Source organism: Arachis ipaensis, chromosome B5 (genome assembly GCF_059453495.1).
Source record: "Arachis ipaensis isolate K30076 ecotype BB chromosome B5, ASM5945349v1, whole genome shotgun sequence".
Taxonomy (NCBI): Eukaryota; Viridiplantae; Streptophyta; class Magnoliopsida; order Fabales; family Fabaceae; genus Arachis; species Arachis ipaensis.
This window is the reverse complement of record NC_142440.1, coordinates 96,006,701-96,023,192: the sequence shown is the minus strand read 5'-3', so window position 1 is coordinate 96,023,192 and position 16,492 is coordinate 96,006,701. Positions and strand designations below refer to the sequence as shown.

Here is a 16,492-nt window from a genome sequence, read left to right as displayed (position 1 = left end):
TCTCTATTATTATTATTATTTTTCTGTCCATTCTTCCTTGTCATATGAGCAGGAGCAAGGATAAGAACATTCTTGTGGAAGCAGATCCAGAACCTGAAAGGACTCTGAAGAGAAAATTAAGAAAAGCTAAAATACAACAATCCAGAGATAACCTTTCAGAAATTTTCGAACAGGCAGAGGAGATGGCAGCCGAAAATAATAATAATGTAAGGAAGATGCTTGGTGACTTTACTGCACCTAATTCCAATTTACATGGAAGAAGCATCTCCATTCCTGCCATTGGAGCAAACAACTTTGAGTTGAAACCTCAATTAGTTTCTCTGATGCAGCAGAACTGCAAGTTTCATGGACTTCCATCTGAAGATCCTTTTCAGTTCTTAACTGAATTCTTGCAGATATGTGATACTGTTAAGACTAATGGAATAGATCCTGAAGTCTACAGGCTCATGCTTTTCCCTTTTGCTGTAAGAGACAGAGCTAGATTATGGTTGGATTCTCAACCTAAAGACAGCCTGAACTCTTGGGATAAGCTGGTCACGGCTTTCTTAGCCAAGTACTTTCCTCCTCAAAAGCTGAGCAAGCTTAGAGCTGATGTTCAAACCTTCAGACAGAAAGAAGGTGAATCCCTCTATGAAGCTTGGGAAAGATACAAACAGTTGACCAAAAAGTGTCCTTCTGACATGCTTTCAGAATGGACCATCCTGGATATATTCTGTGATGGTTTATCTGAGCTATCAAAGATGTCACTGGACACTTCTGCAGGTGGATCCATTCACCTAAAGAAAACGCCTACAGAAGCTCAAGAACTCATTGACATGGTTGGTAATAACCAGTTCATGTACACTTCTGAAAGGAATCCTGTGAGTAATGGGACGCCTATGAAGAAGGGAGTTCTTGAGGTTGATACTCTGAATGCCATATTGGCTCAGAATAAAATATTGACTCAGCAAGTCAATATGATTTCTCAGAGTCTGCATGGAATGCAAGCTGCATCCAACAGTACTCAAGAGGCATCTTCTGAAGAAGAAGCCTATGATCCTGAGAACCCTGCAATAGCAGAGGTGAACTACTTAGGTGAACCTTATGGAAACACCTATAACTCAACATGGAGAAATCATCCAAATTTCTCATGGAAGGATCAAAAGCCCCAACAAGGCTTTAATAATGGTGGAAGAAACAGGTTTAGCAATAGCAAGCCTTTTCCATCATTCACTCAGCAACAGACAGAGAACTCTGAACAAAATGCTTCTAATTTAGCAAATCTAGTCTCTGATCTATCTAAGGCTACTGTAAGTTTCATGAATGAAACAAGATCTTCCATTAGAAATCTGGAAGCACAAGTGGGCCAGCTGAGTAAAAGGATCACTGAAATCCCTCCTAGTACTCTCCCAAGCAATACAGAAGAGAACCCAAAAGGAGAGTGCAAGGTCATTGACATAAGTGCCATGGTCGAACCTGTAAGGGAAGGAGAGGACGTGAATCCCAAGGAGAAAGACCTCCTGGGACGTCCAGTGATCAATAAGGAGCTTCCCTCTGAGGAACCAAAGGACTCTGAGGCTCATCTAGAGACCATAGAGATTCCATTGAACCTCCTTATGCCCTTCATGAGCTCTGATGAGTATTCCTCTTCTGAAGAGAATGAGGATGTCACTGAAGAGCAAACTGCCAAGTTTCTTGGTACAATCATGGAGCTGAATGCCAAATTGTTTGGCATTGATGCTTGGGAAGTTGAACCTCCCTTGTTCATCAATGAACTAAGTGATCTGGATCAACTGACATTGCCTTAGAAGAGACAGGATCCTGGAAAGTTCATAATACCCTGTACCATAGGCACCATGATCTTTAAGGCTCTGTGTGACCTTGGTTCAGGAATAAACCTCATGCCCCTCTCTGTAATAGAGAAACTGGGAATCTATGGGGTGCAAGCTGCTAAAATCTCACTAGAGATGGCAGACAGCTCTAGAAAATAGGCTTATGGACAAGTAGAGGACGTGTTAGTAAAGGTTGAAGGCCTTTACATCCCTGCTGATTTCATAGTCCTTGATACTGGAAAGGAAGAGGATGAATCCATCATCCTAGGAAGACCTTTCCTGGCCACAGCAAGAGCTGTGATTGATGTTAACAGAGGTGAAATAGTCCTCCAATGGAATGAGGACTCCCTTGTGTTTAAAACTCAAGGATCTCCCTCTGCAACCATGGAGAGGAAGCAGAAAAAGCTTTTCTCAAAGCAGAGTCAACCAGAGCCCCCACAGTCAAACTCTAAGTTTGGTGTTGGGAGGCCACAACCAAACTCTAAGTTTGGTGTTGAACTCCCATATCCAAACTCTAAGTTTGGTGTTGGAGAGTTTCAACAATGCTCTGAACATCTGTGAGGCTCCATGAGAGCCCACTGTCAAGCTATTGACATTAAAGAAGCGCTTGTTGGGAGGCAACCCAATATTTATCTAATTCTTATTTTTATTGTTTTTCATGTTTTCTTAAGTTCATGATCATGTGGAGTCACAAAATAAACAAAAAATTCAAAAACGGAATCAAAAACAGCAGAAGAAAAATCACACCCTGGAGGAGCATCTGTCTGGCGTTCAAACGCCAGAACAGAGCATAGTTCTGGTGCTGAACGCCCAGAATGGGAGCATCCTGGCGCTGAACGCCCAGAACAAGCATGGTTCTGGCGTTCAACGCCAGAAATGGCAGCAAATGGGCGTTGAACGCCCAAAATGGGCACCAACCTGGCGCTGAACGCCCAGAGTTGTGTGCAAGGGCATTTTGCATGCCTAAATTGGTGCAGGGATGTAAATGCCTTGACACCTCAAGATCTGTGGACCTCACAGGATCACCTCAGGATCTGTAGACCTCACAGGATCCCCACCTACCTCCACTCACTCTCTTCTCTCTTCTCAATCATCCTCTATTCCCAACAAACACTCTTAACCCTTTACCACTCACATCCATACACCCACTACCTTCAAAATTCAACATCTCTCTCCCACCCAATCCCACCCATATGGCCGAATACACACTCCCATCCATCTCCTCCGTATCTTCTTCTTATTCTTCTATTCTTTCTTCTTTTGCTCGAGGGCGAGCAACATTCTAAGTTCGGTGTGGTAAAAGCATAGCTTTTTTGTTTTTTTTCCATAACCATTGATGGCACCTAAGGCCAGAGAAACCTCTAGAAAGAAGAAAGGGAAGACAAAAGCTTCCATCAAGGGTCTATAGCTCAGTGGTAGAACATTTGACTGCAAATCAAGAGATCCCTGAGATACCTCAGGGGATACATTTTCTTCCACACAATTATTGGAAGCAACTAAGGGTGGAACATCAAGAGCACTCCATCATCCTTCATGAAATCAGAGAAGATCTAAAAGCAATGAAGGAGGAGCAGCCAAGGCAAGGAAGAGACATAGAAGAGCTCAAGGACATCACTAAGGTGGATTCATTCCTTGTTCTTGCTTTCTCTGTTTTTCCTTTTCTATGTTATGTGCTTATCTATGTTTGTGCCTTCATTACATGATCATTAGTAGTTAATAACTTTGTCTTAAAGATATGAATGTCCTATGAATCCATCACCTCTCTTAAATGAAAAATGTTTTAATTTAAAAGAACAAGAAGTACATGAGTTTCGAATTTATCCTTGAACTTAGTTTAATTATATTGATGTGGTGACAATGCTTCTTGTTTTCTGAATGAATGCTTGAACAGTGCATATGTCTTTTGAAGTTGTTGTTTAAGAATGTTAAATATGTTGGCTCTTGAAAGAATGATGACCAGGAGACATGTTATTTGATAATCTGAAAAATCATAAAAATGATTCTTGAAGCAAGAAAAAGCAGCAAAGAACAAAGCTTGCAGAAAAAAAAAAATAGGCGAAAAAAAAAAATATAGAAAGAAAAAGAAAAAGCAAGCAGAAAAAGCCAATAACCCTTAAAACCAAAAGGCAAGGGCAAATAAAAAGGATCCCAAGGCTTTGAGCATCAGTGGATAGGAGGGCCTAAAGGAATAAAATCCTGGTCTAAGCGGCTAAACCAAGCTGTCCCTAACCATGTACTTGTGGCGTGTAGGTGTCAAGTGAAAACTTGAGACTGAGCGGTTAAAGTCAAGGTCCAAAGCAAAAACAAAGAGTGTGCTTAAGAACCCTGGACACCTCTAATTGGGGACTTTAGCAAAGCTGAGTCACAATCTGAAAAGGTTCACCCAATTATGTGTCTGTGGCATTTATGTATCCGGTGGTAATACTGGAAAACAAAGTGCTTAGGGCCACGGCCAAGACTCATAAAGAAGCTGTGTTCAAGAATCATCATACTGAACTAGGAGAGTCAATAACACTATTCGAAATCTGAAGTTCCTATAGATGCCAATCATTCTAAACTTCAATGGATAAAGTGAGATGCCAAAACTATTCAAGAGGCAAAAAGCTATAAGTCCCGCTCATATGATTGAAGCTCTGTTTCATTGATAGTTTGGAATTTATAGTATATTCTCTTCTTTTTATCCTATTTGATTTTCAGTTGCTTGGGGACAAGCAACAATTTAAGTTTGGTGTTGTGATGAGCGGATAATTTATACGCTTTTTGACATTTTTTTAGTATGTTTTTAGTAGGATCTAGTTACTTTTAGGGATGTTTTTATTAGTTTTTATGTTAAATTCACATTTCTGGACTTTACTATAAGTTTGTGTGTTTTTCTGTGATTTCAGGTATTTTCTGGCTGAAATTGAGGGACTTGAGCAGAAATCAGATTCAGAGGTTGAAAAAGGACTGCTGATGCTGTTGGATTCTGACCTCCTTGCACTCAAAGTGGATTTTCTGGAGCTACAGAACTCGAAATGGCGCGCTTCCAATTGCGTTGGAAAGTAGACATCCAGGGATTTCCAGCAATATATAATAGTCTATACTTTGGCCAAGAATTGACGACGTAAACTGGCGTTCAACGCCAGCCTTCTGCCCAAATCTGGCGTCCAGCGCCAGAAAAGGATCCAAAACCAGAGTTGAACGCCCAAACTGGCACAGAAACTGGCGTTCAACTCCACAAATGGCCTCTGCACGTGGAACACTTAAGCTCAGCCCAAACACACACCAAGTGGGCCCCGGAAGTGGATTTATGCATCAATTACTTACTCATGTAAACCCTAGTGACTATTTTATTATAAATAGGACCCTTTACTAGTCTTTTTGACCATCTTTGGGATTACCTTATGATCCTTTGATCACGTTTTGGGGGCTGGCCATCTCGGCCATGCCTGGACCTTCACTTATGTATTTTTAATGGTAGAGTTTCTACACTCCATAGATTAAGGTGTGGAGCTCTGCTGTTCCTCAAAGATTAATGTAAAGTACTACTGTTTTCTATTCAATTCTTCTTATTTCGCTTCTAAGATATCCATTCGCACCCAAGAATGTGATGAAGGTGATGATTATGTGTGACGCTCATCATCCTTCTCCCCTATGAACGCGTGCCTGACAAACACTTCTGTTCTACATGAATTAAGCTAGAATGAATATCTCTTAGATCTCCTAACCAGAATCTTCGTGGCGTAAGCTAGAATGATGGCGGCATTCAAGAGAATCCGGAAAGTCTAAACCTTGTCCGTGGTATTTCGAGTAGGATTCAATGATTGAATGACTGTGACGAGCTCCTAACTCGCGATTGCAGGGCGTTAGTGACAGATGCAAAAGGATAGTAAATCCTATTCCAGCATGATCGAGAACCGACAGATGAATAGCCGTGCCGTGACAGGGTGCGTGAGCATATTATTCACTGAGAGGATAAGATGAAGCCATTGACAATGGTGATGCCTCCAGACGATTAGCCGTGCCGTGACAGGGCATTGGATCATTTTCCCGAGAGATGACCGAAAGTAGCCATTGACAGTGGTGATGTATCACATAAAGCTAGCCATGGAAAGGAGTGAGACTGATTGGATGAAGATAGCAGGAAAGCAGAGGTTCAGAGGAACGAAAAGCATCTCCATTCGCTTATCTGAAATTCCTACAAATGATTTACATAAGTATCTCTATCCCTCTTTTATTATATAATATTCGAAAACACCATTATCACTTTATATCTGCTTGACTGAGATTTACAAGGTGACCATAGCTTGCTTCATACCAACAATCTCCGTGGGATTCGACCCTTACTCACGTAAGGTATTACTTGGACGACCCAGTGCACTTGCTGGTTAGTTGTATCGAAGTTGTGACAATTATGAATTAAGATCAGAGCACCAAGCTTTGAAGCCATTACCAGGGTTCGTTCGAGCCTGGAGATCACAATTTCGTGCACCAAAATCAAACCTACTAGGATGTCACTAGTGATGGCCGACAGATCAATCAAGACACCCAATGGAATTGTGGAAAATTTACTAATGAAGGTTGGAGAGTTTATCTTCCCTGCAGACTTTGTAATTTTGGACACAGAAGGGGAAGGAAACAACTCAATCATCTTGGAAAGACCATTTCTAGCTACAGCAAGAACCACTATTGATGTGGAGATGGGAGAAATGACCTTCAGGGTGCATAATGAGCAAATGGTAATCAATGTCTTCAAATCAATGCAACACCCCTCTGAGCAAGAAAATTACATGAAGGTGGATATGATAGAAAGCTTGGTAGAAGAAATGTTTGAGGACAACTATCAAGAGAACCAGGAAGAACAAGGTGAGGAAGTGGTAGAAATATCCATTGAAGAGAAGGAGGAGGATAAGCCAAAACAGGAGTTGAAGCCTCTCCCTCCTCACCTCAAATACGTGTTTCTTGGGGAAGCAGGAGCCTTACCAGTAATCATAAACTCTTCCTTGAACATGGAAGAGGAAAGAAAGTTGATTGAAGTATTAAAAGCTCACAAAACAGCCTTGGGTTGGACAATTGAGGACATCAAAGGCATCAGCCCTGCCATCTGTATGCATAAAATTTTATTGGAGGAAGAGTCAAAGCCTGTGGTTCAACCTCAGAGAAGACTCAACCCTACCATGAAAGAGGTGGTTCAAAAAGAAGTGATGAAGCTATGGAATGCTGGGATAATCTTCCCAATCTCGGACAGCTCGTGGGTGAGTCTGGTTCAAGTTGTACCAAAAAAGAGAGGAATGACAGTCATCACCAATGAGAAGAATGAGCTGATCCCCACTAGGACAGTGACTGGGTGGAGAATGTGCATAGATTACAGGAGGCTAAACGAAGCTAGAAGGAAAGATCACTTTCCTCTGCCCTTCATTGATCAAATGTTGGAAAGATTAGCAGGCCATGCTTATTACTGCTTCCTTGATGGGTACTTTGGGTACAATCAAATAGTGGTGGATCCCAAGGATCAAGAGAAGACTTCCTTCACATGCCCATTTGGAGTTTTTGCCTACAGGAGGATGCCCTTTGGGCTATGCGATGCCCCGACCACTTTTCAAAGGTATGCTTTCCATCTTTTCTGATATGGTAGAAAAATTTTTAGAAGTCTTCATGGATGATTTTTCTGTCTTTAGCAATTCATTTAACACTTGCTTGCATAATTTAACTCTTGTTTTGAAAAGATGCCAAGAAACTAATTTGGTATTGAATTGGGAGAAGTGCCATTTCATGGTTCCGGAAGGAATAGTTCTTGGGCATAAAGTGTCATGTAAAGGTATAGAAGTTGATAAAGCTAAAATAGAAGTTATTGAAAAACTCCCTATACCTATTAATGTGAAAGCAGTAAGGAGTTTTCTTGGGCATGCTGACTTTTACAGAAGGTTCATCAAAGACTTCTCAAAAATAGCAAAACCATTGAGCAATTTACTAATGATCGATACCCCTTTCATCTTTGATGACAAATGTAAACATGCCTTGGAAACTCTCAAAAGAAAACTCATTACAGCACAAATCATCACACCCCCTGATTGGAATTTACCTTTCGAACTTATGTGTGATGCAAGTAACCTTGCTATTGTTGCTGTGCTGCGGCAAAAGAAAGACAAATTACATCATGTCATATATTATGCCAGTAAGGTGTTGAATGAAACACAGAAAAATTATACCACCACTGAGAAAAAACTTTTAGCAATTGTATATGCATTTGATAAGTTTAGGCAATACTTGATTGGTTCAAAGGTTATAGTGTATACTGACCATGCTGCTCTCAAGTATTTAATGTCTAAACAGGATTCAAAGCCAAGGCTTATTAGGTGGGTGCTACTGCTACAAGAATTTGATATTGAAGTGAGAGATAAAAAAGGAAGTGAAAATCAAGTAGCAGATCATTTATCAAGAGTGCCACAAGAAGCCAAGCAAGATAGACCACAGCAAGTAAATGAGAATTTCCCTGATGAGCACCTTTTCCAAGTTCGACAAACACCTTGGTTTGCTGACATAGCAAATTTCAAAGTAGGAAGAAAAATACCTCAAGAATTTTCCAAGCAACAAGTGAAGAAGCTACTCAATGAAGCAAGGAAGTTCTTGTGGGACGAACATTTTCTATTCAAGAGATGCTCTGATGGAATGATTAGGAGGTGTGTCCTTGAAAATGAAATGAAGGACATATTGTGGCATTGTCATGGTTCAGCATACGGTGGACACTTTGGACCAGAGAGAATGGCTGCAAAGGTATTACAGAGTGGCTTCTATTGGCCAGCTATCTTCAAGGATGCCAGAGAGTTTGTTCACCAATGCAATAAATGTCAAAGAGCTGGAGGATTGACAAGAAGGAATGGGATGCCTCAATATTTCATCCTGGAAGTGGAGCTATTTGACTTATGGGGTATTGATTTCATGGGACCCTTTCCTCCTTCCTACTCTTTCAGATACATCTTGGTGGCAGTGGAGTATGTCTCAAAGTGGGTGGAAGCCATAGCCACAACCACCTGTGATGTATAGATTGTCCTTCAATTCCTTAAGAAGCACATTTTCACTAGATAAGGAGTGCCCAAGGGTCTTATTAGCGATGGTGGTGGTCATTTATGCAACAAACAGATGGAGAAACTCCTCCACAAATATGGAGTAATCCATAAAGTAGCCACACCATACCACCCTCAGACTAATGGCCAGACTGAATTAGCAAATAGGGAGCTGAAGAAGATCTTAGAGAAAACAGTGGGAAGCACAAGAAAAGATTGGGCCAGGAAGCTAGAAGATGCACTCTGGGCATACAAGACAGCTTTCAAAACTCCCATTAGAAAGTCTCCCTTTCAGCTATTGTATGGAAAATCATGCCATCTCCCTGTAGAGCTTGAACACAGAGCTTTTTGGGCTACTAAACTCCTCAACCTTGATTCTCAGGCAGCAGGGGAGAAAAGGTTACTACAACTAAATAAGTTGGATGAATTTAGGCTAGAAGCCTATGAAAATGCTAAGATATACAAGGAAAGAACCAAAAGGTGGCATGACAGGAAGATTTTAAAGAAAGAGTTCAAACCAGGACAGCAGGTACTCCTGTATAATTCACGGCTCAAGATTTTCCCTGGCAAGCTCAAGTCTAAATGGACTGGCCCATATTTAGTGACAAAGGTTTTTCCTTATGGAAGTCTTGAGTAACTAGATGAAGCTACACAGAGACATTTCACAGCAAATGGGCACAGAGCAAAGCCTTACTTAGGAGGGCAATGGGACAAGGAAAAAGAGGTTCAGAACCTAAGCTAAGCAAGAATGAAGGATGTCAAGCTAATGACAATAAAGAAGTGCTTGTTGGGAGGCAACCCAACCTGAGGTAGTTTTCTTCTCATAACTATTTTAATAAAAAGGTTAATTAGCTTTATCTATATTGCAAGAAGCTAAGTTTGGTGTTGCACACCAAAACAATATAAGGGAGAATGAAGAATTCTAAGTTTGGTGTTTGACGTGGCGGAAATTGGCTAATTAAGAATTGATATAAGTTGTGCGTTGCAAGTATAGTTTTTAACCAACCAGAAATCCACTTATCAATTTAGAAAGGTTGTCACAAAAATCAAAATTAAAATACTGGGAGTATGAATCTCAGGTCGTCTCCCAACGAGTTTGCAGGAAAGTGTGCTATTTTATTAATCAGATGGTTTTCAAAAAGATTGAGTTGAATGACAGGAAATTAAATCAAAAAATTAATGTAATTTAAATAAAAGCCTTGACTGGGAGTTGATTAGTTGGAAGCCCTATTCTTGTTGCAGTACTCTCAAGATTAATTGATAATTGAAGGTCGTTCTGTTTAGTTATCCCTTACTAGATAAGGGAAAGTCAAACAAGTTGGAATGCTGTTTCTATTCACAAGTCCCAATCCGCTTACTTGGAAGGACTGACGTTAGTGACTAGAGAGCAATCCAACAATAAACCCAATTACAATTTCTCCTTTGAGCATTCCAACTCAAGGGTTCCTGTCAATCAACTCCCCATCAAGTTAGGGAACTACTCGCTCATTGTGAATGTGGAATTCATAACATAGGAAAGAGATTTAAAGAAAGACATGTTAAATAAAACTCAAAGAAATCAATTAAAAATAAAAGTGACTCTTGTATTAATAAATTCTAAAATAATCCAATAGTAAAACTGAGTAAATTAAAGGACATGGAAGAGTAAAGCCAAGGAAAGAAAACGAACTAGAATGACGAAGTCTTGGTGAGGTAATAACTCTTCACAATATCCCAATGCAAAAAAGCAATAAAAATCCTAAGAACTATGAATGTGTAGAGAGAAAATCTCGGAGAGGAGTAAAACTAGATCTAAAACTAAAAATTATGTAGAATGAATGTTGTTGTTGGTCTCTGCATGTTCTCTGGCTCTAGTATGCTTTTCTGGGCCGAAAACTGGGTCAAAACAGGGCCCAAAATCGCCCCCAGCAAATTCTGCAGATTATGCAGATCGCGCATGTCATGCCATTGCGTCATTCATGCGGACGCGTCATGCGGCGTTTTGCTTTGCCACACGGGCGCGTCGTCCACGCCTCCGCATCACTTGTGCTATTCCAATCCGCGCGGTCGCGTGAGCCATGCGACCGCGTCACTGCGATTTCCTCTCTTTCGCACGGTCGCATGAGCCATGCGGCCGCATCACTTCTCGCTGGTCATCTCCTTAATTTCTTGTGTTCCTTCTATTTTTGCAAGCTTCCTTTCCAATCTCCAACTCATTCATGCCCAGTACAGCCTGAAACACTTAACACACAGATCACGGCATCGAATGGAATAAAGAAAAATTAAAATACATAATTAAAAGTCTCTAAGAAGCAAGTTTTCAATCATGTAATGATTTTAGGAAGGAAATATAAATGCATGCTAATCATATGAATAAGTGGGTAAAGAGCATGATAAAACCACACAATTAAACACATTATAAATCATAAAATAGTGGTTTATCAATCTCCCCACACTTAAACATTAGCATGTCCTCATGCTTAGTTGAAAGAGATAAAATAAATGAGTAGGAACATGTAAAACTCATGCAATGCAATGCAACCTATATATATATTAATGCAACTATATGATTTCTGTCCACTTGATCAATAGTAAATAAGTTCTTCAAGACAAATATAAATCAAATTCCACTAATTCAATTCTTATACAGTAAGAACAGCTAAAAATGCAAGAAGATAACTCATAAAAGTAGGGAACATAAAATTTCAAGCATTGAACCCTCACTGATGGTGTATGTGCACTCTAGTCTCTCTAGTGTATATGGTAATCACTCCATCCTTCTCTAATCATGCTTTCTAATTTTTGTTCTTCTCCTAATCAATCAACAACATTTGATATACCAATGCAAACATCATGAGGTCTTTTCAAGGTTGTAATGGGGCCAAGGTAATGGTAAGGATACATATATGGCTAAGTAAGCTTATAAACTGAATCTTTAATTAACCCAAGCTTTAACATAACCTATATATATATTCTATATAACTTTAGAATTCATACCTAGCTACCCAGAATTTCTCTTTCACATTCCATACTCATGTATCAACTTTTATTTTATCATACATGCATTGACCTTTGAATTCTTAACTTAACATTGGAGTAATTTTGTCCCCTTATTTATTTATTGAATATTTTTTATTTTTTTTATTATAAGCATAAAAATAAACATAGCTTATCAATGCACATAGATTTTTAATTCTTATAATTTCACATGAGTAGGTATCCAAATTCCCATTCTATTATCATGACACATTCCCTTATTATCTTTTGTTCCCACAATTTCCCATACTTAATTAGCACACACAATTCTATCTTAAGCTAACCAAAGATTCAGTTTAGGATATATAATTGTTTTTTCGCTTAAGGCTAATAATGTGGTAAAATATAGAACAAATGGGATTTAAAGGCTCAAAGTGGCTAACAAAGGTAATTGAAAGGGTAGGCTTAATTTGGATAAGTGAGCTAAACAATTAATGGCCTCAATCATATGCAAATATATAAATATAATAAATATTGGACATATAGGATGAAACAAAATATAGATTACAATCATAGAGAAGTAAACACACAAGAATAAAATAATTATGGTTAAATAATGTAACCATTCATAAAGGCTCAAATCTCACAGGTTGTGTGTTCTTTAGCTCAAAAATCATGTTCCAAATACAACTTCAAGCAAATTTAACATAAAAATTTAATTAAAATTAGTGAAATTTTGTTCCAAAAATAGAGTCTTAGAAGAAACTTATTGTCTTTTCAATCAAGTAGAACATGCATGCAACTAATCTATTACTATGCAGTTTATCCTATTTTATAAAAGAAAAACTAACTAAATGTCCTAATTTATTGGTGTTTAGGGAAGAGAAATTACCTCCGGAAGTCAGGTACTGACCGACCTCCCCACACTTAAGGCTTTGCACCATCCTCGATGCCATCTGTCAGGAACAGGGGTAGGCTGATAGCAGTATCTCCACAGTCGGGACCATCATGGCTCCCTGTGCTGGTAAAGGAAGTAGAGTTCGGGGTGTCCGAGTCCTTGAATTTTCCCATAATCAGCTCCTTGAGGTATGTGAATTGGCGCTTGTTACAGCGCTCTCTCATCTTAGCTTTGTGTTCCTGCCGATCCAACCTTTCGAGTATCTGATAGAGCAGTTGGTCTGTGGTAGGTGATTGTGGTACAAAAGGAGGAATGTCCTGAGCCGGTTCAGTGGGCTGGCTTGTAGTGGCTGCTGAGGGTCTGATATATTTCCCATTAGGGACATATTGATCATCCTGTGGAAGTATGGCTTTGGTGTTCTCAGCTCTGAAGGAGACTCCAGCTGCTGAGACGAGATCTGAGACCAAGGCGGGGAAAGGTAAGTTGCCCGCAATTTGTACGTGTCCCATGGCATTCCAGATGTGTCTTGGTAGGTTCAGAGGCTGGTCTGTAAGGATGCACCATAGTAGAACGGCCATGTCCGCGGTGAAGGAGGACTCATGAGTGCTTGGAAAGATGTAATGGGACATGATCTGTGCCCATGCGAGAGCCTCCAAGGTAAGTGCTGAAGCCGAAATTCCCTTAGGGCGGGTACGATGGTATCCGTAGATCCATCGGCGGCCAGGTAGTGCGATAACTCTGAGAACGGCATCCCAGTCAAATTGGTACATCTGGCGCTTGAGTGCGGCTTCTTGAAAGGCGTCTAAACCTTTTGGAATAGGGGGAAGACTTAGAGCTTTTTGAATGGCCTCTTCTGTAATGGGTACTTGCTTCTGACGGACAAAGACAGATTGCAGGGTTGGCAGGTGGAAGTTGGAGTAGAATTTGACTACCCAAGAAAGATTGACCTGCCTCGGCTGTCTCTGTAGGAAACCCCATTGTCTTTGTGCAATTTGTGGCTCAACAAAGGTAGCAATATGGTTTGGGAGGAGAAGAAGGTATTCGTTGTTGTAGCTCCTTTCTGCCAGGATGGGGAACATCTGCTCATAGTAGCGATTGGGAAATCGTGCAGTGTCTTTTGCTGGGAGGGCTTTTTCTTTATCATTAACCTTTATAATCATCTTAAGTCTCTTTGTTGAGGGTTTAACCGCAGTTGAAAAATGAAAGAGAAAGTAAATTAAATTCAAAGAGATAGAGCAAGAGAACGAAAAAGGGTGGTTATGAATGCACAATAAAAGGTAAATGATGTTATCACATGGTCATGACTACATGTGAAAAGTCATCAATGGAAAAAAGATAGTGCATATGCAAGGGGTTTTGTGAATGCAAGGTGTTTATTGGCATGCTGGCAAAGGCATGAGTAGAATAGATCAAGCATCACTCATAATAAACCATCACATTTGTATTGACAATTATTTATAATGAATAAAATATAAAAGGGGTTTTGTGAAAAACGGGCATTTAATAGTAGAGTAGAATAACGGAGAAAAGTGCAGAATGCCATATGGACTTTTTCACAAACACATAGCATGCATGGTGAAATAATGTATGGAAAGTATTAAATTGAACATGCAAGCAACCCTTTAAAAAGTAATATATAATTGCCAAACAAATTTAGAACAATCCACAAGCATATAATGAGAAATAATGACTCACATAAATGTATAACACAAATTAAAAAGGAAAAAGAAAGAAAAAGAAAATATGAATAATAAAGGTAAAACGAAAAGAAAAGAAGATAATATATAAAATTAAGAAGAATAATAGAAAAGTAAGGAGAGAAGAAGAAAAAAGAAAACATTGTTAATGGGGGGAGAGAGAGAGAGAGGGTGTAAAAAGTGAGAAAGAAGAAAGAAGGGGGAAGGGAGGAAGAAGAAATAAGGAGGGAAAAGAGAAAATAGGATTTGGGTAAAAGAAAGATAAGATAATTGGCAAATCAGGGAAGCTGTGCGGCGCAAGCGATGCGGCCGTGTGGGCACGCGGTCGCGCAAAATGCGCTTATGATAATTGACGTGGTCACGTCGGTCACGCGGTCGCGTGACTTGTTTTATGCTACTGGCGCGAGGGCAACCTCGCACTCGCACAACTCTCTATTCAAAATCATGAATTGCCAAATATTGGGTGACGCGATCGGGTGGGGCATGCGATCGCGTGAGTGGTCAATTATTGGGATGTGACATGATCGCGTCGGTCATGCGGTCGCGTGAGAGGGACTACGCGTCCAGCGCCAGTCCAGCACCACTCTAGCACAACTTTCGGTTGTGCACCTTTTTACGTTGAAATCCTGGTCACGCGGCCGCGTGGGGCATGCGGTCGCGTGGGAGGCCAGTATTCCCACTCGACACGGACGCATCAACGACGCGGTCGCATGGGATGATTTGTGACATTGGCATGCCTCCAGCCACGCTCCTGCGTGACTCTCTATTTGTTTTTATTTTCTCCCATCTCCTTGCGACGCGGACGCGTCAATGATGCGATCGCGTCGCGTAACATGTTTTTTCTTTTTTTAAATAAAAGTATGTAAATGCAAATGCACGAAATGTACTAATAAGAAGAAGAGTTATTGAATAGGAAAATTAAAAATAAAGAACGGAACAATCATACCATGGTGGGTTGTCTCCCACCTAGCACTTTGCTTTAACGTCTGTAAGTTGGACGCTCCACTAGCTCAGTCTTCGGCTATGTGGGGATCTTCCAAGAGGAAGATCTCGAGCTCCTTGTTTTTCTTCAGCTGCTCGCCATGGTATAGCTTTAAACGATGTTCATTAACTTTGATAAGTTCAGAGCTTGAAGGATGGCTTAGGTGATAAACTCCATACGGTTCGGCCTTCTCTACTCTGTATGGACCTTCCCATCTTGATCTCAACTTGCCTGGCATGAGCCTCAGTTGAGATTTGTACAGGAGGACTAAATCCTCAGGTTGGAACTCTTTCCTCCTGATGTGCTGATCATGTACAGCCTTCATCTTCTCCTTTTATAGTCTTGAGTTCTCATAAGCTTCCAGGCGAAGGCTTTCCAATTCTTGCAGTTGCAATTTCCTTTCAGCTCTAGCTTTCTCAATTCCCATGTTGCACTCCTTTACTGCTCAAAAGGCTTTGTGCTCTATTTCAACAGGGAGATGACAAGCTTTTCCATAAACTAAGTGGAAAGGTCTCATCCCAATGGGTGTTTTGTATGCGGTTCTGTACGCCCAAAGTGCATCTTGTATCCTGGTGCTCCAGTCTCTTCTATGAGGTTTGACTATCTTCTGCAAGATACGCTTTATTTCTCTATTTGACACCTCGGCTTGCCCATTAGTCTGAGGGTGGTATGCTGTTGCAACCTTATGAATTATCCCATGCTTCTTCATTAATCCTGTTAGTCTCCTGTTACAAAAATGGGTGCCTTGATCGCTCACGATTGCTCGTGGGGATCCAAAGCGACAAATAATGTGGTTTCTTACAAAGGAAACAATAGTGTTAGCATCATCAGTGTGGGTAGGAATTGCTTCCAACCACTTGGAAACGTAATCTACAGCTAACAATATATAAAAATAACCATTAGAATTTGGAAATAGACCCATGAAGTCAATGCCCCAAACATAAAAAATTTCACAAAAAAGCATAATTTGTTGAGGCATCTCATCCCTCCTGGATATATTACCAAATTTCTGGCATGGGAGACAAGATCTACAAAATTTAGCAGCGTCTCTAAAAAGAGTAGGCCACCAGAATCCACAGTCTAAGATTTTTCTAGCAGTTCTTTGA

General features: G+C 40.3%; 1 non-coding gene across 1 annotated transcript; it reads right to left on the bottom strand.

Moving 5' to 3' along the window:
* Window positions 1–578: 578 nt before the first annotated feature.
* Window positions 579–686, bottom strand: LOC148565063 (small nucleolar RNA R71). The gene has a single exon (XR_015884214.1). It is a non-coding gene; the product is annotated as a small nucleolar RNA R71 (small nucleolar RNA).
* Between the last annotated feature and the right edge of the window lie 15,806 nt (window positions 687–16,492).